The 27,224-nt window shown below is 43.3% G+C and overlaps 1 protein-coding gene and 1 pseudogene across 3 annotated transcripts in view; both read right to left on the bottom strand.

The window, feature by feature from the left end:
• KANK1 (KN motif and ankyrin repeat domains 1) overlaps nucleotides 1-27,224 on the bottom strand; it is a 241,652-nt gene that overhangs the window by 154,472 nt on the left and 59,956 nt on the right. The gene's annotated exons all lie outside the window — the stretch shown is intronic.
• Nucleotides 5,714-7,086, bottom strand: LOC100673524 (axin interactor, dorsalization-associated protein-like; annotated as a pseudogene).

Raw genomic sequence — 27,224 nt, 5'->3', positions numbered from 1 at the left:
TTGAAGGCTACTTATTGGCCAGCAGTTCAAATCCACCAGCCACTCCATGGAAACCCTATGGGGCAGTTCTACTGTGTCCTATAGGGTTGCTATGAATTGGAATCCATTAGACAGCAATGGGTTTTTTTTTTTTTTTTTAATTCTGGAATCATCTCATCGTGACCCTATAGGACAGAGGAGAACTGCCTCGTAAGGTTTCCAAAGCTGTGAACTTTATGGAAGCAGACTGCCACGTCTTTCTCCCTCAGAGCGACTGGCGGGTTTGAACTGCTAAACTTTTGGTTACCAGCCAAGAACTTTAACCACTGCACCACCAGGGCTCCTACCCAGGGTTGCTATGAGTCATGATCAACTCGATGGTGGTGGGTTTGGTTTGGTTTTGGTATTCCGGAATGGGTTCCCCAGGTGGCATGAACAGTTAAGCATTCAACTACTACGGGCACACCAGCCCAGGGGTAAGGACGAGAAGGCAGGAGGGGACAGGAAAGCTGGTAATAGGGAACCCGAGGTCAAGAAGGAGAGGGTGTTGACAGGTTGTGCGGTTGGTAACCAGTGTCACAAAACAGTACCCAGGGCCGTCGAGTTGATTCCAACTCATAGCAACTCTTAAGGACAGAGTAGAACTGCCCCATATAGTCTCCAAGGAGCTCCTGGCGGATTCGAACTGCCGACCCTTTGATTAGCAGCCGTAGCACTTAACCACTACACCACCAGGGTTTCCCACAAAATAGTATGTGTACTAAATTGTTTAATGAGAAGCTAGTTTGTTCTGTAAACCTTCATTTAAAGTACAATAATACAAACAAATGAGTACGTGAAAAAGAGACAAGGTCTAAATGTGGGGGGGGGGTTCAGATCCACGTAGAGGTGCCTTGGGAGAAAGGCCTGCTGATCTACATCCGAAAGGTGACAACCACTGAAAGCCCTACAGAGCACAGTTCCACTCTGAAACGCATGGGGGTCGCCGTGACTTAGGATCGACTCGATGGCAACTGGTTTGGGTTTTTGGCATTCAGGAGTAAATGAGTTTCTGACCTGGCTTTGCAAATGGTAGGAGTCCTGGTGGCACAAAGGTCAAGCACTTGCTAACAGAAAGGTTAGCTATTCTAAACAGAAAACAAAAACAAATAGAAAGCACCTCAGTTTAGGGCAGACACCAAACCAAACACAAGGCCAGTTGTCATTGAACTGACTCCAATGCATGGTGACCTCACGTGTGTCAGAGTAGAGCTGTGCTCCACAGGGCTCTGAATGGCTGATTTTTTATAAGTAAATCGCCAGGCCTTTCTTCCAAAGCACCTCTGGGTAGACTCGCACCTCCAGCCGTTCAGTCAGCAACTAAGCATGTTAACCATTTGTACCACCCAGAGACTCCATGTTATTAAATACATGCAAAATTAAAAATACAGTACTAGTTTAATAATCTGGAAATTTGTTATTAAACAAATAAAACACCAAATAAATTTAATTTCATTTAGAAAAATGCCGTATTTTTCTGAGGGGATGACAACCCACACCACTTCAGGAACAACGGAGTGACCAAGTAGAGGAACAAGGGAAGGAGGGTTAGTATCCAGTAACTGGTGTTTCTTTTCTGAGGATATTGGTTCACCTTCATTGGTTTCCATCAGTGAGACTAATGTTATCCCGGATACGTTATTAAGACCATTCTTAGAGCGGAGATTCAGGAGAAGGTACCTGCATGGTTCAAGGGCATCCAGTCTCATCACCACTGCTACGCCAAAGACCTCCACCAACAGGCATGAACGTCAATGGAGCCATCAGGTGCTGCCCGCCAGGAGGCCCCAGTGGGTGGTGTCACTGCGGCAAAGGCACCACAATGCAGCACCCTGGTTCACAGTCCAGCCCAAGGGTTTGCAGGTCCCACATCCAGATTCCCGGGAAGTCAAAGAAGATTTTTCCCTGAATGTGGGTTTAACGAATAAACCCACAGCAACAAGTTAACACTGGTATGCGTGGGGGCAATCCTTGTCTCCTCTGTGCAAGCTACTCCCTTCTTCGGAGTCCCCGTCACAGGGTCAGGGGTGGGCCTCCCACGCCACTCCCCCAGCACACACCAGCCTCAGCCAGCCGTGGCTCACTGGACCAAGTAAAAATGTCAGACTCAAGCTGGGCAAGACCCCAGGCTGCCACTAGAGCTCTGAAGGGGCTGAGGAGCTTGCTGGCAGCTCTGGGTGCAGCTAGACCTCTGACCGCGGGTGGACGGTCCAGAAGGGGAAGGACGAAGCCGAGAGAGGGAGGGAGGGACAACACACAGACCGGGTCCTTCAACTTCCTTGTGCTTTTCCAATTCCATTCCAGGTTTTAGAGAACCTCCGAGGATCACGAATTCCTTAGAGAACCTCTGTATTCTGACGATACATTTCCCTCTCTGCCTTGAGCAGGCTGCAGTTGGTTTAGTTCTTGCAGCCAAAGATTCCAGTTAAATACCTTCCTTTCCCTGTTTACCAGGTATTGTTGTTCTTAGCTGCCACTGAGTCAGCTCCGACTCATGGTGACCTTATGCATAACAGAAAGAATCGGTGCCCAGCCCTGTGCCATCTTCATGATTGTAGGTATGGCTGAGTCATTACTGAGGCCATTGTGTCAATCTGTCTCATTGAGGGTTTCCCTCGCTTTCACTGTCCCTCCACTTTACCAAACATGAAGTCCTTCTCCAGCAACCTGTCCTTCCTGATGACGTAGCCAAAGCAAGCAAGTCAGACGGTATTCTGTTGTGACCCATAAGGTTTTCACTGGCTAATTTTTGGAGGTAGATCACCAGGCCTTTCTTCATAGTTTTAGTCTGGAAGCTCTGCTGAAACCTGACCATGGGTGACCCTGCTGCTTTTGAAATATTGGTTGCATAGCTTCTAGTATCACAGCAAAACACAAGCCACCACAGTAAGACAAGCTGACAGACGGGTGGTGGGTTACCAGGTTGCTAAGGTAAATATTCAGGTGTGCTGGGTGGGCACCGAACGGGAGCAGGGGGAAGAAGGCCCTACCCTGCAGCATTATGGAGGGATGTCAGGGGGTAGATGGTGTAATTGCTCACAACACCTCACCAGTGACCAGGTCTTTGGGTCCCTCCAGGTTCTGTGTGCCTCCCCTGCTGAATTTGCCCCACTGACCCTATTTTCCTAGGTGTGTGTGCTGAAGACTCTACCTGAGCTGACAGTTTTTATGCATATGTTTGAAGCAGCGTAAAGTCCATTTCGCTCCAGTTTTCAACTGCAGGCCATTTTATTAAACAAGAATAGTAAAACCTGTAGAGAGTTACGAGGAGCTCTGTACTCAGGCCTCTCCCTCCCCCTTGTGTAGGCCTGTGATCGTGAGGGTTTTTAGCACAGCTTGGGCCCAGGTTTCAAAGAAAAGTTTTACACAGAAGTTGAGACGACGCTGTCTAGGGTAATACCAGTTTTCTGACAAAGAACTGGTACAATCTGGAATACTTTCTCCCGTAAACATCCAAGTACAATTTCTTGACATGGGAAAGAACAGTCCAACTTGGTAATTGATACTCAGCTGCCATACCTGGTTTTTCCTTAAAACCTTGCAATGATGCTACAGGAATCTATAAATCTAGTCATTTCTACACCTTTGTAGGTTTTACTAAAAAAAAAAAAAAAAAAAAATGCCAGTGAGAGAGACTCCTAAACTGTGACGTTGTCGCAAGGGAAACATTGCGGGATTTTTTTTCCCCCAGTTTTGCTACATTTTAATAGTAGGTTTGTGTGTGTGCGTGTGTGCGCGTACTTTAGGTGAAAGTTTACAGCTCAATTTCTCATTTAAAAATTTATACGGGCTTTATTTTGTGACATTGGTTGCAATCCCCACAATATGACAGCACACTCCTTTTCACCCCGGGTTCCCTGTGTCCATTCAATCAGTTCCTGTCCCTTCCTGCCTTCAGACAGGAGCTGCCCATTTGGTCTCGATTTACCACTAAGAAGCATGTTCTTCACACGTATTATTTTTTGTTTTATAGCCTTGTCTAATCTTTGGCTGAAGACTGGGGTTCAGGAATGGGTTCAGTTCTGGGTTAACAGAGCACACATGGGCCATAGTTTGGGGGAACAGCAGGTTTTTTTTTTTTTTTAATTTATTTACTGTGCCTTAGGTGAAAGTTTACACATCGTCAGTCTCTCATACACAAAGCCACACACAGCCCGCCGTGCACTCTCTGCTGCTCTCCCCCGATGAGACAGCACACTCCTCCTCTCCACCCTGTATTCCCCGTGTCCATTAAACCAGCTCCTGTCCCCCTCTTCCTTCTCACCTTGCCACCAGACAGAGGTCGCCCAAATAGTCTCACGTGTCTGTCTACTTGGGCCATGAAGTTCACACCTCACCAGCATCATTGTCTATCTTATAGTCCAGGCCAATCCCTGTCTGTAGAGTTGGTTTCAGGAATGGTTCCGATCTTGGGCTATCAAAGGGTCTGGGGACCATGACTGTCAGGGTCCCTCCGGTCTCAGACCATTAAGCCCGGTCTTTTTATGAGAATTTAAAATCCGCATCCCACTGTTCTCCAGTAAGCAGGCTTTTTAAGAGATTATTTTTTAGGTCTCATCAGCAACATCAAGCAGAAGGTACTGAGTGCTTCACACGGCAGTGTGGCCAGCGCCTGGGGGGCTTGACGCGCCTGGGGGGCTTCACACGCCTGGAGAGAACGCAGCTCTTGCTCCTTGAGGGGCTTACTGTCGTCAGGGGATCTGACAACTGGTAGTCAGAGATGTGAGTGAACAATGAAGTAATTTATTAAGGCAAATTCTTCATCCCCTAGAGCCACTGTTGACTGAATCATTTTAGAATTTGAACTAATCCAGTCAAACTGAAAGACAAAACTAAATTGGGCTGAGAAGTCTCCCAGGCTCAGAGTTTTATTCACATCTATACAGCAAAGAGAAGTGGCCGAAGAGACAACTGAGAGTAAAGACAACGTGTGCTGAAGTGCAAGGGCAGAAACAGCTTACCGCGGTTACGTAATTTCCAGAGCAAACGTATTGAATGGTATGACTAGGATTACACCAGTTTAAAACAGGTCAGGTACTGACGCGCATTCCCTTCATGCTAGCACTATTCATTTAAAATAAAAAACCAAAACAGGTAAACAAAAATCCCAAACCCCTTGCCACTGAGTCGATTCTGACTCATAGAGACCCTATAAGACAGAGCAGAATTGCCTGTAGGGTTTCCAAGGAATGGCTGGTGGGTTAGAACCGCTGACCTTTTGGTTAGTACCCAAGCTCTTAACCACTGTGCCACTGGGGCTCCATTCATTTAGAATAGTGAAGATTAAAATACGTGGGTTCTATATCTAACCTACAGAAAGCCCACCGCAAATTTCAGAGGTCTGTATCAGATATCCTATGGAAGGTTCATTTATGCCCCATTCCTAAGTCCAAAGTAATGCAAACCGTCAAATTATAATAAGCTAATGACTTGCGTATTTTCACCTGGATGAATGTCAGTATGTCTAAACAGGAAACAAATGGCAGTCCTCTCTACCCGCAGCAGAAAAAGAACTAGAATATCTTTCCGGATTTCCATACTCATCGCTCTAAGAAGAGGTAGGCAGGTTTTGAAGGTTTCACAATCTACTGGCAGGAAAACAGCAGTTACCCCTGCAATACCTCATTAGCACCTGACTCAGTTATCCTTTTTTTTTTTTTTTTTTAGATTATATGATTTAGAAGACACTATTTTTATAAGACCACCTGTGGGCTACCTCAGGGCAGGTGAATACTCATAACGATGTGTAATTATTGAGATCATTCCTACGTGAAGCTCAGAAGCGTTACCATCAGAAGAATAACAATGTCCCATGACGTGGGAATTGGGCACTGATGCACCAGCCAGCATCGTTCGGACCCATCCTCTCAGTCCTGACTGTAACCTCGTTCCTGGTTCTGACAGCAACCGCGCTAATGAAGTACCAGGAGCTCTAGTGGGAAAGAATCACGTGACCCTGCTTCAGCACCACCCTCTTGTCTTCAAATTCCAAATTCTCTCCACCAGGTGCTAAAATTCTCCTTAATGGGACCAGCTGACCATCAAATACGAATTCTTTATTATACGTAAGAGTAGTCTTTAGGATTGCTCTAGCTTCTTCGGATCGTCCAGCTTAAATTCTTCTCGGGGCTGTGTGGATGGACTCTAAAGCTGCGCTTCGTACTTTGTACTTCCAAAGCACGTTGCAATTTTGCCTGTGGTCTCCTTTTGTTCTGTGAATTCAGAATTATCGTGTTTGAGCTTGGGTCTCTTTTTATCGATATCTTGCTAATATCTGATACTCGTCTGTCACCTCCACCAGCTGGCCCCAAGAGTCCAAGTTGCACTTCTCTTAAAACTGGTGCCCCACCCTGTCCCCATCCGCCCCTCCCCTGCTAAGCCCCGGCTTTAGGGAGTCTTGGGCCGACATTAACAGGGCCAGGGAAAACACTAGGGTCACCACAACCACACACTGAGGAGCTGCCCAAGCCCGTCTGCTCCAAGGGATGTTTTTTAACATCCAAGTAAAGCATTTTAGGGGAAAAGATTAAAACAGATATATAGGATTTTTTAATTTTCACATAGAGGGCCCAAGGCGGGGGGGAGGGTTTCTTCTTGTATATTTACTCAGAAATGAAATATTTAACTGGATACAAGCCATGTAGACTAGCTGCTAAAATACATTATTTTTTTGTAACTTACAGCTTAGCAAAGGCCAAAAAAAATCAGACCTGAGAGGCTGTAGAAGGAATAAGGGATACACAGTCACCGGAAGGTACTTCCCCACTCTACATTCAGACTTATAAAGTGGGAGGAATATTTCCACTTAAAGAAAACAAAAGGTCGATGCTTTTTTTTTTTTTTAAATCAGGAAGTGATTTCCTCTCAGATGGGGTCCCTTCGAGCTGGGTTCTGCCGTTTGAAATGTAAGCCCAGCAATGAAGTGCTCAGTTTCCTCACAGCTTCTCTCTCCTCTCGCCGTTTGATCGGTGTAGGGGAGGAAGGAGGCTGGCTGACCTCTGTGGGAGAAAGGCTGTGAGAGCAGGTGGAGATCCGAGCTGCCTGCCAGGTGCTTTGCAGGAACGCCATAATGAGCTTCAGGGTGCTCTCAGCCCCAAAGCTGATATGCAAAACGTCTTCGCTTTCCCAGAAACTTGTTATAACTAATACCAGACTAAGATGGACTAGGAAGAAAGGCCTGGCATTTACTTCCAAAAATTAGCCAAAGCAAACCTTATGGATCACAACAGTCCGATCCACAACTGATCATGGGCAAGGCACAGAACCGGGCTGCATTTTGTTCTGTTGTGCTTGGCGCTGCCACGAGTTGGTGGTTGCCCTGGGTTCAAGGCTGACTCCACAGTAGCTAATAACAACCAGGAAAACAAACCCTACTTCTCATGCCTAAAACCAGCGTTTCGCAAATGTCAGCGCATAGCAGAACGACCTGCAGGCTCTGTAACTGGGTGCTGAGTTTCTGATTCTGTAGTGGAAGGGCAAGGTAAGAGTTTACATTTCTAACAAGTTCCCGGGTGATGCTGATGTGATACGTCCAGGGATTACAATCTGAGCACAGCTCCTTTAAATCAGGGCTTTGAACCAGTTCCAAATGGCTCAACCCCCTGCTGAGAATTTGCATTTCCGCTCCAGATACATTTAATCAAATCTACATTTTTAATAATCACCCGGGGATTCTTATGTATAAATAAGAGTTTATACATAAGAATCAGCTGGGAGATCTTGTTAAAATGTAGATTCTGATTCAGTACACCTGGGGCAGAAAGACAAATTCTCAGCAGGGGGTCGAACTGGACCAAACCTGTTGGAAGCCCTGCTTTAAACACAGAAGCAAGCAAGAGTTTCAAGGGTGGGTACAAGCTCTCTAGGAGATGGTGCATTCTTTGTGCTCATGGTATGGAAATTCATTCAACAGTTGTTTACTGAGCACCTGGTGTGTGTTAGGTTATTGTTGTCCAGTCGGTTCCCACTCACGGCAACCCCACGTGACAGAGTAGAACTACCCCATAGGGTCTCCTAAGCTGTAATTTTTACAGGAGCAGATCACCTGGCCTTTCTCGCCTGGAGCGGCTGGATGGATTCAAATCACCAACCTTTTGGTAAGCAGCTGAGGACTTAACCGTTGTTCCGCCAGAACTCTTGTGTGTTAGGTAGAGAGAGCATAACGTTGTACAAGAAACACAATGTCTCCACCCTCCTCCCCCACAAGCACTGTTCCAAGGAGAGGCACTAAGAGGAGCACGGCATTCTCTGTACCTCCAACATTCAGACTCCATGCCCTAGGTGGATATGTACAGCCCCCGAGATCAAACAGATTAACTCCCAGTGATGGCCAAAGGACCAAAGCTCACAGCAGAGCCTCGTCTTGAGATTGCCACCACAACTAGAAAAGGGTGACCATCCGTGTGCACTAAGGCCATGGACGGGACTAGAGCCAGGACTGAATGCAGGAGACCTCTGGGGAGATAGAAACAGTGCCTGGCCCAGCAAGGGAGACACAAACGGTAGTTCCTCGCCCACCTCCTCACCTGTCTTCTTTCCATACTCTGAAAGCTTGGTTTGTGAGGGTCTAATATCTGGAGTCTCTGGGTGTATGTGCCTGCCAACCGAAAGATTATAGGTTTGAGTCCATCTAGAGGTGCCTTGGAAGAAAGGCCTGGCAAGCTACTGTTGAAAAATCAGCCACTGAAAACCCTATGGAGCACAGTTCCACTCTGACACACACAGGGTCGCCGCAAGGTGAAGTTGACAGCAACTAATTTTTTAAGACAGTAGTCATTGGGGCCTCCAAGGAGACTGTCCCCTCTGCTTTCTACCCCGTATACAGTCAGACGCCAAGGGTATGATGTAACACCTCAGTACCCTGTGTGTTTAACCTGATACAATCCTAAAAAAAGTCTGTTTTAATGTCATAAAAAGAGTGTTTCGTTAACCGGCTGTTCTCAAACTTTAAAAATAAAAACGACCAAACCCGCTGCCATCGAGTTGATTCGAACTCATAGCGACCCTACAGGACAGAGGAGAACTGCCCCAAGGATTTCCAAGAAGTGTCTGGTGGATTCAAACTGCCAACCTTCTGGCTGGCAGCTGAGCTTTTAACCACTGCGCCACCAGGGCTAGAGTACATCAAAATTATGTGGAAGGCTGTTTTAAAAACACCCCCAGAGTTTGATTCAGTATGTCTTGGTGGGACCTAAGAACTAAAATTTCTAACCAGTTCCCAGATGATAGTGATCCAAAGACCATACTGAGACAACCACTTGCTAAGCTCATTGCTTAAGCTTTTCTTTCTTTGGTATTAACTAGAGCAAGATCAAGGAGCCCTGGTGGCACAACAGTTAAGCGCTCAGCTGTTAACCGACAGATTGGCAGTTTGAATCCACCCGGTGGCTCCAGGGGAGAAAGACCTGGTGATCTGCTCCCATAAAGGTTCCAGCCTAGAAAACCCTATGAGGCAGTTCTGCTCTGTCACATGGGGTCACTGTGAGTTGGAATTGCGTTGCTGGCCGCCAACAATGAGAGAACTAGTTCTATCATTAACTTATTATAGTCTCTTACTTACAGTCTCACAGGACTAAGAACGTAGCTTTTGTCATCCACTGTGACGGATATCAGGCTCGTACTGAACTTCCCGTCTGCTTTAACTTGTCCTATGTACACTGAGAACACCTACTGTGCCCCGTAACACTGTAAATCCAATTCAATGTTGTTACTATGGGTTTCACTTTGCCTTTCTTGTGGTAAATACGTAGGTAGCAAAACGTGCCATTTCAACATCTTCGCATGCACAGTTCAGTGACATTTATTATGTTCCTTATGTCATTCAACCATCACCCTTAACCTTCCCAAATTTCTCCATTACCCATAATAGAAAGTTGCTGAGTGCCGTGGACTCAATTTCTGACTCATAGCAACCCCATGCGATGGGGCAGAACTGCCTCATAGGGTTTTATGAGCTGTAATCTTTACGGGGACAGATCAACAGGCCTTTCTTCTTTGGAGCCACTGGGCGGGTTCAAACCACCCACCTCTGAGTTAGCAGCCAAACACCTAACCATTGCACTACCAGGGCTCCTTTAACAGAATACTATGCTGTTTCAAAGAAGTTCCTACGTATCAGCTGCTGCCCTGTCTTTTAGAATAGTGACTGCTTTAATTGAAATGATTTGGAACATTTGAGACTAGCACCTAAGACCCCCCTCATCCACCAGGCAAGATAGAGAAAACCCAGGTGCTTCTTTTAAGAAAGATCACACCTGGCTAAGTGTCAGTGTGTTCAAAACTCAAAATACTCTGAGAAGACGCTTTTAATTCTTCATGAAAAAGAAATCACCTTAATCAAGTTCCACTGTGTGTATAAAGCCAGAACAACTGCATACAGGTTTCAATTTGAAATATGTACTCACAAGAACATTTCTTCAAATAAACAAATGAAACCACCAGTTCCTTCTGGCTCACGGCGATCCCATGTGTGTCACAGCATAGCTGTGCTCCACACGGCTTTCAGTGGCTGGCTTTTCAGAAGTTGATCACCAGGCCCTTCTTCCTACGCATCTGAGTGGACCTGAGCTGCCAACCTTTCAATTAGCAGTCAAGCGAGTTAACCATTTACAACACCCAAGGACTCCTCAAATACATGAAGTGACTAGGTATTAGAAAATTGAGAATTTGTACAACTAGGGGAACAAAAAAGTAAAAACCGGAATCAAAACTGGAAAAATAAAATATGTACACACTTAAAAAAGAGAAAGAGAATTTGCAATACAGAATTACAAAATACAAAGGCTGCAGAGAACAGATTGGTAGGGATACTCGTTCCAATATCAGCAATCCATACTTCGGCCTAGGAAGAGGAGGGTGGGAAGTGGCCCACTCTCCCAGGGTGCCCCTATCAATTGGGTCAAGCAATAAAACATACCAAGGAAATGTTCTCTGTGAGCCTCATTAACTACCAGAGCGTGGGCTCTGGTATTCCAAGACAGCTGGCACCCTGCCCACTTGCCACCCTCCTGCTCTCAGCCTTTATGGAGCATTCCAGGCACAGAACTTCTGCCCTTTCCCAAGGGAGAGGGTCTGAGGGGGACCAGCTGAACATTTCCCGCCAGAGCAAACAAGCCAGGATGCTAACAACTCATCAATGCCTGCCAGGTCTGCAGGACAGGTTCCTTCCCTGCGAAGACAAACCCAGGTTTGTCTGGCCAGCATTGCTGGAAGAGAAAGAGCAGAAGTCGGTGGGCACAGATTCATCAACAACCCCGCCCAGCGGCGGAACCCCTCTAACCAACTCCCGGCTTTCTACTCTGAACCTCTAATTAAAGCTAACCACACATACACAAACAAGGAGGACAAGCCCAAATTTCTCTCTTCCTGAATAATTTGTGTACTGCCTTTAAAAAAAAAATTTTTTTTTTTTTGGTCTAAGTATACACAGCCAAAGATACACCATTTCAATAATTTCTATGCATACAATTTAGTGACATTCTTCGAGTTGTGCTACCATTCTTTTCCACATTAATCCACCACCATTATCTTAAACTCACGGCCCCCAAGCTTCCCATCCAACCTTTTCAGTTGCTGTGGTCAATGTGATCTCTAATGTGTACTGTCTTTTAATACATAATTAATTGCCTTTAATTTTTCAGATAAACTAACACACCCGGCTCCCTGCATCTGAGTTTCTCAACTGAGAATCTATGTCCCAGTTGCATTTCTGGCATTCGTCCCCAAAAGCTGGGCTGTTTAGGTCTCTTATCAACTTACATGAGATGATACATACCTAGGGACCAGAGAGCCCATCTTGGTCATTATTTTCCTGATAAAAATGCGTTCTTAAAAAAAAAAAAAGTGATTTAATAAGTGAAGCATGCCTATTTATTTCCTTTCCAATTCAAGAGAAAAAAGCAACCTGCCCTGTTCAACATGGGAGCTCCTTTGCTAAGTCTTAACGAGCAAAGCATTCCTGACTCCAGCTTTTTGTTTTATTACTGTATTTTTCCAGTGTAGGTGTTCAGCGTTTTTATTGAAGCAGAGCTTCAATGTTCCAGCAAGCGCATTAACACATGCTGCCAAAGGAGCACAATGTAACGTCTGCATCACCCAGAGCCCTAGCGACTGCCAACAACCGATGCCAAAGCTCTTCTCTGGTGTGCAGGGCTGTATCGTGTATCGCTGTTTGCCTTGGCAACAACGTCTGCTCTTGTGGACGAGACATGGGATACCACCTTGTCACACAAACATTCCACAGTGCAACTGGTCCTGGATGGAGCGATGGGACCATCAATCCCACCCCAGGGGCCCCTCGATGGGTGGCAGGAAGTGGGCCCATTTGAAAAAGAAACCAATTTGGCCATATGTAGCAAGTCTTTTTTACCATGGTTGCACAATATGATGAATGTCATCGGTGTCACTGATTTGTACATGTAAAAACGGTTCAGCTGGCAAATGTTTTGTTACGTATGCTTTTGCCACAATAAAAAAGGAAATCTTTTACAGTTGTTTTATACGTATACACGCACACATTGTATTTTTACACAAATAACACTCAACTTCTGTGTTTGCCAACTGCACCCTCCCCCAGCGAGATATTTTCATAAGCACTGTTATGCCTATTTTTTTTTTGGCTGTAAAAAAAAATTAGCACAGCGCTTACAAAAATACCTCATGGGGGGAGGGCGCAGTTGGCAAACAAACGTAGAAGGTGCGTGTTATTTGTGTAAAAATACAGTATATATGTTTATAACTTCTGACTCAGTATTCTGCTTCCAATAATATACACTGTTGTTGTTGTGATTAGGAACCGTTGAGCCTATTTCAACTCACAGTGACCCCATGTGACAGAGTAGAACTGCCCCATAGGGTTTTCTTGGCTGTAATCTTTATGGGAGCAGATCACTAGGTCTTTTTCCTGCAGAGCCACTGACTGGGTTTGAATCACCCACCTTTTGGTTACAGACAAGCACTTAACCACTGTGCCAACAAGGCTCTTTAATAATACACACAAATTTAAGAAAACAACAACAACACAGATTTAGACACAAATACATTCATTGCCCCAGTATTAACAGCAAAAAGATAGAAACTTAAATTATTAAAATGTTATGCAGACATTGAACATGTTTATGCAGCCTTCTGAAAACCTAAACCAAGGAGTCTGTTTTAAATGACTTTATTGACATGAAATGCAACATAATTTTGTCACTATCTAATTAGCTTCCTTTCACATACATGTCCCAAAAAAGCTTCAAAATGTGTAACTTTCCCAAGGCCTGCCATATGTAAGAATCAGTGTAAGTTCAGGGAGGCAGGTGGTTTGAAAAAGAAGAAAGCTCCCCAGCATTCAGTTCCCCTAACAAAGTGTACACAGCCGCACTGTGTCCTGATTTTATCAGCAGCATTAAGAAAATTACTCCTGCCTTTTATGATGATGAAAGTTCCTCTAACGATCAGATTAACTTCCTCAGGGACAGGGACAGGGCCAGAGTCACAGACTGGGTTTCCAAGGTCCGCATCTTGATTTCTTTCCACAGTGCAGGCTGTACAACAGCAGGCATCCAGCGGGCAACAGTGCAAGCAGAGAGAGAGAGACCTAGCTATGTCAACGCTGTCCACCGTGCTGGGAAAACAACATTTCATATTAAGAGCATGCTAAGGACATCACATTGTTCTGGCAACAAAATTAAAACTATACATTTAAAAATAAGGCTACGTACTCCAGGTTCAATTCCTGGCCCGTGCAGTTCTTCTGCAGCCACCCTCCATCTGTCAGTGGCGGCTTGTGCGTTGCTATGATGTTAACAGGCTTCAACGGAGCTTCCAGGCTAAGATGCACTAGGAAGAAAGGCTTGGTGACCTACTTCTGAAAATCAGCCAATGAAAATCCTATAACTCACAAAGACCTGATTCGCAACCCACCATGGGGGTGGTGCAGGACCGACAGCGTTTTATCCCATTGTGTGTGGCGTTGCCATGAGTTGGGAGCCAACTCCACAGCAGCTAAGGAGAACAACAACTCTACAGAGAGCCATCTTTTACTAGCCTAAGGGAGAAAGCAGCAATGATAGGCCATCCTCTAAGCACAGATCAAAACAAAGCAACAACAGAACAACACGCATTTAAGCAGAAACAGCCAGTATGTCGGGAAAAAATGGACTCTCCTAAACAGTTACTGTTTCAAAGAAATAGAAGTGCTAATACCACACCATTTGAAAAATAGCACAAAGGTTTGGGATAGGGAAAGTGGGGCATTAACAAAAGCAGGGCTCCCACATCTCAAACCTTACAAGAAATGGTCAAGGTGAGGGCAGAGATAAATGTATAGTCCCAAATAATTTCATCGTTAATATAAGTGAACTGCATATCCCAATGAGAAAAAAAAAAATTAAACTCAATTTGTTGAAAAAGTACTGCAAGACAAATACTTCAAGGAAAGCAACCACGAATGCATTAAACAGAGAAAACAGAAACGATAAATCCTAGAGCATGTTTACAAGTTCAGTCAAAGAGTGGTCTCTTACAAGTTTACACGAGAAGAAAGTGAACACAATTAGAAATAAGGAAAGTGCCATGAGAGATACAGAAGTAAAAAAATGGATACAAAGATACAAAATTACACTTTTCAACTCATAACTGACATGGAGGGAGGCAGAGAGAGGGGCAGGCTGTTGCAGACAGCGGGTAGCTGGTCCTGGATGGGACCCTCCCTGCCACCCACCCAAGGGCTGGACCCACACAGAGAGGAGCACTCTCACACCACCACGCTGCTGTTGTCTGGTGCTGTCGAGTTGATTCCGACTCATAGCCTCCCTAAAGAACAGGGCAGAACTGCCCCCCTAGGGTTTCCAAGGCTGTAATCTCTATGGGAGCAGATCGCCAGGTCTTTTCTCCTGCAGAGCTGCTGATAGGCCCGAACCACGGCCTTTCGGTTAGCAGCCAAGCGCTTAACCACTGCGCCACCAGGGCTTCTATCATGCCACCACAGAGCTGGAAATTGGTCCCATTTTTTAAAGAACTCAATTTGGCAAAATATATCAAAGGTCTTTAAAGTAGTTACCAGTGGATGTTTATAAAAATAAGTTTGTAACTTCTGACCCAGTAATTTTGCTTCTAAAAATATACACTAAGGAAATAATGTTAAAAAAAAAGATTTAGTTATAAATACATTAATTATCCCCCTATTATAACAACAAAAAGTCTGAAACTTAATTTATTAAATTGTTATGCAGACATTAAACATGATTATGAATTTTTCATTAAGACAGAAAATACTTATAGCCTATAAAGTTAAGAGAAAACTAGATACAAAGTTGAAGAGATTACTCAAAAATGTACAAAAGACTGAAAGTAAATATATCAGCATTTTAATAGTTACTGTCCTTGGTCTTAAGGAGCCCTGGTGGCACAGTGGTTAAGCGCTCGGCTGCTAACTGAAAGGTCAGCAGTTCGAACCCACCAGCCACTCTGCAGGAGAAAGATGTGGCAGTCAGCTTTCACAAGGATTCACAGCCTTGGAAACCCTATAGGACAGTTCTACTCTGTCCTTCAGGATCGCTATGAGTGGAATTGACTCGACAGCAGTGGATTTTGGTCCTTGGTCTTAAAACTGTCTTGGGAGATTTTTTTTTTTTTCCTCCTGAGGCTCAGATGTGTCCAGAATGAATAAGGTGATGCATGTTACAATGTTTAACACCATTCCTGGTATATACTTTATTATATTATATATATATTATTTTATATATACTTTAGTACATACTTTGGTAGAAAAAGCCATCGTCACACAGGGTAATCTTCTACTTCACACCTTACTAGTCTGTGACTTTAGTTGAATTAACTCCTGAGCTTTGTTTTCCTCTCTGGAAAGTGGGAATGACCCTATTTAACAAATAGGGATGTAACAATGAAATAAAATGAAGCGTGCTGAAGGCTTAACTTTAGCAGGCACTAAGTTAGTATTTGTGCTCAGAGTATTAGTACTTGTATGAGTACTCTCACTTCAGAAGACTACAAGTCTTGTCCACGCTGGAAAGTTTTGAACCAACTTTAAAAATGAACCAATTTTAATAATTAAATTCAATACCACTGGGCCATTTAAAGTTACAGACCCCCTGCAACCGTCTATACTGTGAGAAGTAACATAGGCAAACGAGAAGGTCTGATTCGGATTCCGGCAACACGCCAGCTTAACCAACAAGCATTAAAACGGGCCAACGGTGCACCAAGGTTCTGTAAGGAAGAGGCTTGAAGTGCTGCTTTTCAAAAGAAAACATTCCCACGGATGTATAAATAGGTTTCACATTCCGAAACACATGCTTCATTTATACTGCATTTCCAAACTAGGAGACGCTCAAAGGTTTGCTGGCTCAATCTATGCCAACGGGACTCAGAAGAAACAAGCTGTGCCCCGAAGAAGACACAGTCCTTAAAGCTCTGCCGTACCAGCTGGGCTGACGACAAACACGAAGCCACGCTTTAGGGTCAAGGCTCCTACTGCTAGAGCTGTGGGTGAGCGAGGTTAGGTCTTAAGGATGGAGCTGATATCATTTTCTCCCTAGTTCCTGGATGGTACAAACAGTTAAGGCACTTGGCTGGTCACCGAAAGGCTGGAGGTTCAAGTCCACCCACAGGTGCCTCAGAAGAAAGATTTGATGATCTGGTTCTGAAAAATCAGCCCCCGATGACCGTATAGACTACAGCTCTGCTCTGACACACGTGGGGTCGTCACGAGTCAGAGCTGGCTCCATAGCAAGTGGCTGGTCGGTTGGCCGCCATTATAAAACCGAATGAACACGAACCCTCAATATAGACATATGTATATTATTTACTAATAAATATTGAGGTCACATGTGCAAACTATTTTATATGAACGGGGTGTCTGATCAGAAAGGGTTAGAGGCTTCTACTTTGACATCACGCATGGTAGGGGGTCAGCAAAAAAGAGGAAGACCCTCAAAGAGATGGACTGACACCACGGCTGCAGCAATGGGCTCTAGCATAACAGTTGTGAGGATGGTGCAGGACTGTGTTTTGTTAAGCTGTACACAGGTCAGTATAAGTCGGAACCAACTTGACGGCACCTAACAATAACGCTTTGACACAGAAAACACTTTCTATTACATCAGAATACAGAGGAGATATTAGGATGGCTGCCAAGAAGCAAAACTAAAGAATGAGTAAGACGTGAACCCCCTCCTCTAAGAGCTCATGGTCCATAACGTGCTACAGAGAAGGAAAAGGCCGGAACCTGTGATTTTTAGAGGTCTCTATCTTTGTGCAGCACCTACTGTGTGTCTTGGCTACTATGCGTAGCAAAGTCCTTCGGACAAGTAAGGCGGCCATGGTCTTCTCTGTTCCTTTCCCTACTGGCATCTTTTGGTCTCAGAACAAACCACCACCCCCACTGAAGTCTGGAGTTTGTTAACAAGGTTAAAAAGATAGTCATGTGGGCTGGGGACATAAAACAGCCAGGGGAAGGCGTTTTCTGGGTCTCCTCAGTGATGCTACAGGTGGGACACACATAGCAGAAGCTTACAGTCCACCTAAGCGGACCTACCTGGCCGGAGGAGATAGGCAGTAGGTAGGATCCCGTTGAAGCCCCTCACCCATGACACAAAGTGGGGTGTGCAAGGAAGAGTCGTCATCTCTGCCCAGACAGCTTCTGAGGGGGGTGCTTGTGACAGAACTTTTCCTGTTGGGTGCTGTCTGGTTCTTGTAAGTAACAAAAATTACTCTCCATGTCCTCATGCGTGTCCCGGCTGTGGTGGGAAGGGTGCCGTGTTTATGGAGCAATCCATCTTAGCTGTTGGTGCCCTTCGTCTAAGGGCCTCCTGGGTATCCGGAAATTGGGTACAACCTATGAGCCCCACGCAGGTTTGCAGTGTTGTCTTACAGTTAGGGTGTGGTTGGGTGGGACATATAATCCTGCAGCTTCAAACCTAAAGTTTGGTGGTTCAAACCCACCCAGCGGTGCTGTGGAAGAAAGGCCTAGCGATCTGCTTCTGTAAAAGACTGCAGCCAAGAAAATCCTGTGGAGCACAGCTCTCTGTGACACACGGGGTCACCATGAATCAGAGCTGACTCGACCACAACGGGTTTGGTTTTATGTGTTGTGTGCCTTGCACTAATCTAGGTATTTTATTTTATATCACTGTCTGGTAATAAGGCCACCACAGACCAAACAAGGTACCAGGGCTGAACTGGATTTCCTAGGGCTGAACACTTAGGAAATAATGTTAAAAAACAAAAAGGTTTAGGTACAAACACATCCACTGCCCCACTATTATTACTGAATTATTATACAGACATTAAACATGATTATGAAGCTTTTATTAAGATGAGGAAATGCTTATAGTGGATCAAGTTAAAGAGAAAACTGGGTATGAAATTAGAGAAATTAAATTTCTAATTCCTAAACTTTTGGGGACCACCAGCCCCTTTGAGATCTAATAAAAAATATGGAACCCCTCCCTAGCAAAGCACACGAACACAGAATTCAGACTTCAATTCCACTGACACTTCTCACCTGAGGCCCAAAGGTAAGAACCTACATGGTTCTACCTCCTATATGAACATACAGAAACATCCATGTAAAATCATGTGATCCTAAACAAAAAGGCTCTTTGTTTCAACAATGCCAAGCACTTGTGAGGTTTATTCAAGGGCTTCCCTCTTCGGTAACATCCCATTGTTAGTGGCAATGACAGAAGTCCCATCAGAAAGAAAACAACACATTTATTCTCAAAAACAATGCACAGAACTGACACAGAGAGACTCTCTCTCCAGTTACACAATGTCTATTCAGAGCTCGTAGTAAATGGAATATTTGTATGCTAATAGGGAACGCAAAGCACAAAGAACAGAAATAGAGACAAAGTAGCAGACAAAGTGGCCATATTAGCAGTATGGTAACAGAATTAGCTTCCTGGCAACAGAGACTTCAGTGAGGGCCAGGTAAAAAACAAACCAAAAAACAGCACCACCAAAATAGATAAGGCCTGACAAAATACTTAATCGGTGTTGCTTTCTGGGGTTCTACACAACAGAGCTACACACCACAGGCTTGGTTCCATCTTTTCTCTTAAACGACCCCAATAAAGTCTTTGATGTAATCTCTTTCCTGTGTGATTAGGAATCACCTGAAAAATGTAGGATCTGACCAGCAGAGTGATTTAAGGAGCAGCCGAGCTCAGTTTCCCCTTTTGTAAGCTATGAATAACAAAACTTGTTACGAATGGAACTGTGCTCCCCAAAAAGATACGCTTAAGACTTGACCTCAGTACCTGTAAACATGACCTTGTTTGGGAACAGGGCGTTTGGAGATGTTATCAGTTAGGGTAACATGAAGTCAGAATGGAGGAGGGTGGGGCCTAATCCAATAGGACTAGTGACTTTTTAAAAGGGGAGAATTCTGCCTCAGGACTTAAGTCATCCAGTGCTGCTATCATAGAAACACCACAAGTGCATGGCTTTGACAAACAGAAGTTTATCCTCTCAAGCTTTAGGAGGCTAGAAATCCAATTCACGGCGTCAGCTCCAGGGGAAGGTTTTCTCTGTTGGCTCTGTAGGAAGGTCCTTGTCATCAATCTTCCCCTGGTCTAGGAGCTTCTCAGTGCAGGGACCTCAGGTCCAAAGGGTCCGCTCTGCTCCTGGTTCTTCATTCTTGGTGGCATGAGGTCCCGCTGTCTCTCTGCTTACTTCTCTTTTGTATCTCAAGAGACTGACTCAAGACACAAGTGAATCTTGTAGATTCAGTCCTGCCACGTTAACATAACTGCCTCTAATCCTGCCTCACTAACATCATACAGGTAGGATTTACAACACATAGGTAAATCCTATCAGATCACAAAATGGTAGACAATCACACAGTACTGGGAATTGTGGCCTAAGTAAGTTGACACCCATTTTTGGAGGATACAATTCAATCCATAACACTAACGTAGCTACCTTTCCAGAGTTTCCAGCCCACTGCCTGGCTTATCAATTTCTGGACACAAGACTACTGAAGTTTCTAGCCTATTGCCTGGGTTATGGATTTCAAACTTGCTAGCCAAATGGCAAGCCATTTCCTTAAAATCAATTTCTCCCTTTCTGTCTCTCTCTCAAATACATATCTCATTGATTGTCTCTGGAGAATACTAATATAGTACTTATAAAAAAAAAAAAAAAACCAAACCCAGTGCCGTCGAGTCGATTCTGACTCGTTGCGACTTATATAGTACTTATTCCACAAAAATAAGAAGGAAAAGTTTCCAAGGAAAACCATGCTACATTTTCATGGTTTTATAGATCAGGCCATATTCCACAAATATTTTCTCGCATTCATTCAACAAATATTTACTGAGCTGCTATTATGAGCCAAACACTAAGATAACAAAAGCAAGCAAAACCAGACCGAACTTCAGCCTTAATGAAGCTGACTAGCCCCTTCATCCATGAGAAAAAGATTTAAGGTTGAAAATTCTATTAGCTGATGGTGACAAGGAGTATTTATACAGCACTTTACAGATTGTAAAGTCCCATCCTACAGATAATCTCATGTAATCCCCATGATAACTCTTTGAGAAATTTTGCTAGTTGACAATTAACTTGTCTCATTTTAGAAGTTAAGGGATGAAGGCTTTAGTGGCTCACCCGAGCAATGGAGCCATAACTTTACTGAGACTGCACTATGCCACCCCTGAGGATAAAACAAATGCAAAACCATTTTGAGCTCTTTATTGGAAACATCATCTACAGCAGCTTTTTGCCTCTTCCTATCCTCTCCAGAAGCAAAAGATTACCAGCTCTGGTAATGTGTAGAAAACATCACTGGCTTAGTTTAGCTAGACTCACCTAAGGTATAAAGTGGTTATTTGCCAGCTGTCACGAGACATAAGATCTCAAGGCTGAAGGACCTTTGTTATTTTTATCACATACCAACCTAACCTCGTCGAGTTTTACCCTGCTATATACCCCCCTCACTGGATGATCTCCGTACTGGTCTGCGGATGCAGAAATCTTTTGCGTTATTTCCCTTGTTACAGACTCTTAACCATTAGCTTGCTACGACTGATGAAATAAGACTGAAACATGACCACATTTCTAGATGAAATAATCACCTGGTCCCGTGGCCAAACTTCCATGTCATATTTTAGATCACTGCCCCAAATCTAACCCATGGCTGTAGAGGGGAATCTTCTGCAGCATCCATGATGTGGGGGAGTCTGACCTCCTTAACAGATCCTGTAGCCACGAGCTCACCATATGGCAGTCCACCCCACTTTTGAACAACTTCTAGGAAGTTCATACAACTGGTGAGGCAGTTTGCCAAGAAGCAGTCAAAGCCCTAAAAACAAAGATCAGAGCGTTGACCCATCTGGTCCACTTGTGGAGATGTGTTCTAGGGAAATAACCTGACAAGTGCACAGTGATGAGCCAATTTCAAGGATATCCATTGTAGTGTTGCGTTTGTAACACTGAAAAATTGGGAACAACGAAAATAGCCATCAGTAGAAGGTGGTTTTCACGGCATGCTATAATGGAATGCTATGCAGCCAGAAGAAATAATACAGATTTATAAGTTGTTTTTGTTGTTAGGTGCTGTCGAGTTGGTTCCAACTCACAGGGACACCATGTACAACAGAACGAAACACTGCCCAGTCCTGCACCATGTTCACAATTGTTGTTATGCTTGAGCCCATTGTTGCAGCCACTGTGTCAATCCATCTCGTTGAAGGTCTTCCTCTTTTCCGCTGACCCTCTACTTTACCAAGCATGATGTCCTTCTCCAGGGACTGGTCCCTCTTGATAACATGTCCAAAGTAAGTGAGATGAAGTCTTGCCATCCTTGCTTCTAAGGAGCATTCTGGCTGGACCTCTTCCAAAACAGACTTGTTCATTCTTCTGGTAGTCCATGGTATATTCACCAACATAGTTCAAAGGCATCAATTCTTCTGCCATATTCAGTGAAAAGAGATAATTACTAAATTGTGTATTTTCCCATTTTTTGTGTGTATTTACACAAAAAAGTCTTGAATGAATGGAATTAATAAGGGATGTTCGCCTCTCACGTCCACTCAAAAGCCCCAATTTTGCCCCCTGCAGCTGAGAGGTAGGCATGTTCTCTTTCCACCCCACAGCTGACACAGCAGAGCTTTCACTCCGTTTACCTCCCTGTTTGCCCTCTTGAACACGGAGCCCAGAATTGAAAAGAAGCCCTCGGAGGCCGTCTGATGAATGCAGGAAACAAGGGACCATTATCTTTGTTTCCTGAAAACTGGGCCGTGAGTCCCGCCAGAGATGGCCAACCATGTCAAACAGTTGGCTAAAACCTTACATCTTTTTAACAAGAACTGCTATCGACCAGTCTCCCATTCTATAAACATGCAACTTATCTGTTTTCCATTTTTTTTTTAAGTATAAGAAAGTTGGGCTTAGTAGAGAATAATTGTGTCTTCACTAATGCTGACCCAACATTTATGCTTTTTCTCAGTCCTTTTCTATCCTGGTTTCTGACATCCAATTTGTCAGCTTCCCTCCCAAAAATGGGGCAAGCACAAATTTGACGCACCTTCTGACTAGGATACCACATCACCACCAAGGCTACTCAAGCTATTTTATTAGATGGTAACTTAAAATATTTTTACATTAAAACAAACATAGATGTATTAAAAAATAAAGTGTAAAGTAGGTTCATTTTATGCTAAAATATGAGATTTCAAAAACGTTCCGCTTCTAGTTATGCTTCCCAAGTCCCTCTACAACCTGCCCACAATCCTCTCTTGCTCCTTCTTCTTGATGTTTCTGTATTTCTCCTATTGCCAACAGTGAGCAGCGTTGCTATCTCTGGGTCTCCTATTTATACTACAGAATAACTGGAATTCTGAACCCATCCTTCCTAGCTATTCTCCAACGCTAAATTCCTTTCAGAATCTTTTTCTAGCTAGAAATAGAGCATGCGGCTGATTGCCTCCATGAACAACTCTCTCCTTTGCCATGAGACCAGAAGAACTGGATGGTGCCCAGCAACCATTACTGAAGGTTGTGATCCAAGATTCTATAGAAGAATCCTGATCAAAAGGGAGAAAATGCAGAACAGGATTTCAAATTCTCATAGAATCCAGGCTAACTGGAGCCACTGAGGCTGGATGAACCTCCCAAAAGTATTGCCCTGAGATAGTCTCTAAACTTTAAACCAAAAATATCCCCTAAAACCTTCCTTAATTCAAATAATAGTTTAACATAATTAGCAAAGAATGTCTGCCTTGAGCATTGTATTCTTCTAGAGAATTCTCTTCATGGAACTAAATTGAGAACAGCAACTCAAAATGTTAGTCAGGAAGCTTGGAGTGCAGTGAGTTTATGTCACTGGGGAGGAAAAAATCAGAAAAGGGGGGCGAGAATGGCTGTACAATTTGAAGAATGTAACCAGTGTCACTTTGTTACTCATACAGAAACTACTGGAGTATGTTTTGCTGTGTGTATTTCATTAACAATTTTGAAAATTGACAGGCGTTTAAAAAAAGCTTTCCTCAAGCCTTTCCAAAGGTGTCAGTCCATTAAGCTCTAACATGGCCATCTCCCCCACACAACACCTGATTCTGTGTTCACACCTTGGTTGTCTGCCATTCCTACCATCTTTTGCACAGGTCCTTTTACAAAACAGCTCCTCAGATGTTTCTGGGTGACCTCAGTGGTTTCCCAAGCCCCTTTAATTCCTCAACCAAGCATGACATTGCTTTCTTAAGCCATTTTTGCCAGTAGTGTTTGTGCCCACAGGATCACACCTACATGTTTGGTAAGTTGTCTGAAACCTTTTTAATTTTTTATTACTTTTAAAAACATTGTGTTGTTTTTGACTGTATACATAGCAAAACATACACCAATTCAATAGTTTATACATGTATAATTCAATGATATTGATTACATTCTTCAAATTGTGTAACCATTCTCACCCTTTTTCCAAGTTGTTCCTCACCGTTAACATAAACTCATTACCCCCCAAGCTTCCTATCTAATCTTTCGAGTTGCTGTTGTCATTTTGATCCTACATAGGTAGTTCTTAAAAGAGCACAATGCTCAAGGCAGACATTTTTTACTAGTTAAGCTAAAGAACTGTTTGATTTTAAGACGACTTCAGGTGATACGTCTGGTTTAAGGTTTCAGGGCTGAAGATTCTCAGGGCAGCAGTTTGCGGGATTTTGAACATTTTGATCAAAGATTCTGTGAAAGAACCCTGATCAAAAGGAGGGGAAAATGTAGAATTCAAATTCTCATGGAACCCAGACTTTCTGGAGCCATTGAGGCTGGATGAGCCCTGTTATACATTGAATTGTATCTCCCAAAATGTGTATCAACTTGGCTAGACCATGAACACCAGTAATGTGTGATTGTCCCCCATTTTGTGATCTGATGTAATTATCCTATGTGTTATAAATCCTAACCTCTAAGATGTTAATGAGGCAGGAGTAGAGACAGTTATGTTAATGAGGCAGGACACAATCTAACAGGATTAGGTTGTACCTTGAGTCAATCTCTTTTGGGATATGAAAGAGAAAAGCAAGCAGAGAGAAGGACCTCATTACCACCAAGCAAGAAGAGCCAGGACCGGGGTCCCTATGCTGAGAAGCTCCTAGACCTAGGGGAAGACTGATGAAAAGGACCTTTCCCCAGAGCCAACAGAGGCAGGAAGACTTCCCCTAGGGCTGGTGCTCTGAATTCAGACTTCTAGCTTCCTAAACTGTGAGAGAATTAAATTTGTTCTTTTTTTTTTTTTTTTTTTATAGCAGCACTAGATAACTAAGAAAAGCCCCTAGAACTTTTTCAATAGCTAACTGCCAAAAATTCTCTGCTTTAAAACTCTAGAGGGACATAAACAATCTCCCCATGGTCATCTGAGGAACTCTTAGACACCTGATAGGAGCTTGAAACTCAATATTGATTTCTGCTTTAATTTTTTAACTTTTGTTGGAATTTTTTTAAACCTTTTATGGAAAACTTCAAACATATCTAAAAGTGGAGAGAATACTCCAGTGAATGCCATTAGAATACACACAGCAAAACATACTCCAATTTAACAATGATCAGCATCTTGCCCGTCTTTTTCAACTGTTTTCCCTCCTTTTTCTGCTGGAATATCTTAAAGCAAAACCAAGACAATGTGTCTTTTCACCCATAAGCACTTCAGTGTACATCTGTAACTAATGAGGACTTTTTTTTTTAGCACAATCACTACACCATTATCAACCTGAGGAAATTAACAATAATTTCTCAACACATTTGACAACTCAGTCCATATTCATATTTTCAGTATTGTCTCTAAAGTGTCTTTTAAAAAATATATTTACTTTTGCTGAAAATGTACAGGGGAAAACATGCATTCATTCAACAATTTCTACACTTAAAATTCAGTGACATTGGTTAAATTTTTCATTTTGGGCCAACAATCTCACTATTTCTACTCAAAATGTTTCATTACCATTAACTTGCCTCTCACTTGCCCCCTAAACTTCTCATCTATGCTTTAGGGTTATGATTATCATCGTGGTCTCATACATATAATCTTTTAAAAGAGCACAATGCTCTAAAGTGTCTTTTTACAGTTGGTTTGTTCCAATCAGAATCCAAACAAGGTCCGTGCACCATATCTCACCGCTTGCCAACACCATCCTGACTGTACGGCAGAGGGACGAGCCCTAAGTGGGTTTGGAACAGGGGAGGAGACAGCACATTCTCTAAGAGAATTTAATTGGAGGCCTGGCCCACAAAAGTGGAAAAATAAATAAAACTAAAACTGTTCTGGAACATCATGAAACAGGGCAACAGCCAGAGAGAAAACACTAAAAGGGCCAAAAACTTAATTTGAGTAAGAAGAGTAATTGGATAAATGATTGAATTTTCTGAAAAGAATACGGACATTAGCTTTTTAAAAACCCCACTTTGGATAAATGGAGTTTAAAAAAAAACTAAGGAAAAGAAAACCGTATAGCCATTGTATCCAATTTCTTCCATTTCCCAAACCTTAGTTTCACCTTAATAATTATTCTATAATTTATCTTGAATAAAATTTTGTATTGTATTTCATCACAGACCAAAATGAAATAAGCCTAAATGCCACTTGTTATGATTGAACTGTGTGCCTCAGAAACGTGTATCACCTTGGCTAGGCCATGATTTCCAGTATCATGTGGTTGTCCTCCATTCTATGATCTGATGGGATTATTCTGTGTGTTGTAAATCCTAACCTCTATGATGTTAATGAGGCAGAATTAGAGGCTGTTATATTAATGAAGCAGGGCTCAATCTAGAGGATTATGTGATATCTGGAGTCAGTCTCTTTTGAGATATAAAAGAGAACTGGGCAGAGAGGAGGGGGACCTCATTATCACCAAGCAAGAAGAGCCAGGAGTGGAGTGCATCCTTTGGACCTGGGGTCCCTGTGCTAAGACGCTCCTAGACTGGGGGAAGATTAATGACAAGAACCTTCCCCCATAGCTGACAGAGGCAGAAAGCCTTCCCCTGGAACTGGTGCTGTTAATTTGGACTTCTAGACTCCTAAACTGTGGGAGAATAAATTTGTTTGTTAAAGCCACCCATTTGCGGTATTTCTGTTATAGCAGTCCTAGATAATTAAGACACCACATAAGGTAGGTGACATTAGTGTGCTTGATTTTCTCATGGATTGTTATCCAGGTAATTCAACATATTCGGAATCCTCAGTTTATTTCTTTTGAAGATAGCCTGGCAATTTCTCAGGATCAGAGTTAACATTACAGATTACTTACTACACCAGGCCCTCTATAACTGCGTGAGGAGGTTACTATTATATATCTATTTTACAGACGTGGAAACTGAGACTTCATTGCCAAATAATATTGTTAGGGTCCCATCTAGTAACTGGGAGCACTGGGATTCTAAAACTGGCCTGACTGACTCCAGAGCCTAAGACTCAACCCACATTCTATCAGAGAGCACAATTAAAAGACACTGAGGTCCCCAATCCTTCAGTGAGAAATCCCTGAATCCAGACTGAACTCCTCTCTCTGCCTCACACACATTTACACACACACACAGAGATAAGGAGAGAAATTTTTTACGTAAGCAATGCACGTTCATTAATTAAAAAAAAGAAAAGAAAATTAAACAACCAGCTAAATAATAAAGTCCAATACTTCTCAGTTTGTTTGTTTCTTTTTTAAGGCTCATTATCAGAAGTGGCTCTAAAGCTTCCCCTGCCCCTT

Source organism: Loxodonta africana, chromosome 9 (assembly GCF_030014295.1).
Source record: "Loxodonta africana isolate mLoxAfr1 chromosome 9, mLoxAfr1.hap2, whole genome shotgun sequence".
NCBI lineage: Eukaryota > Metazoa > Chordata > Mammalia > Proboscidea > Elephantidae > Loxodonta > Loxodonta africana.
This window is presented reverse-complemented; position numbering and strand designations above follow the sequence as displayed.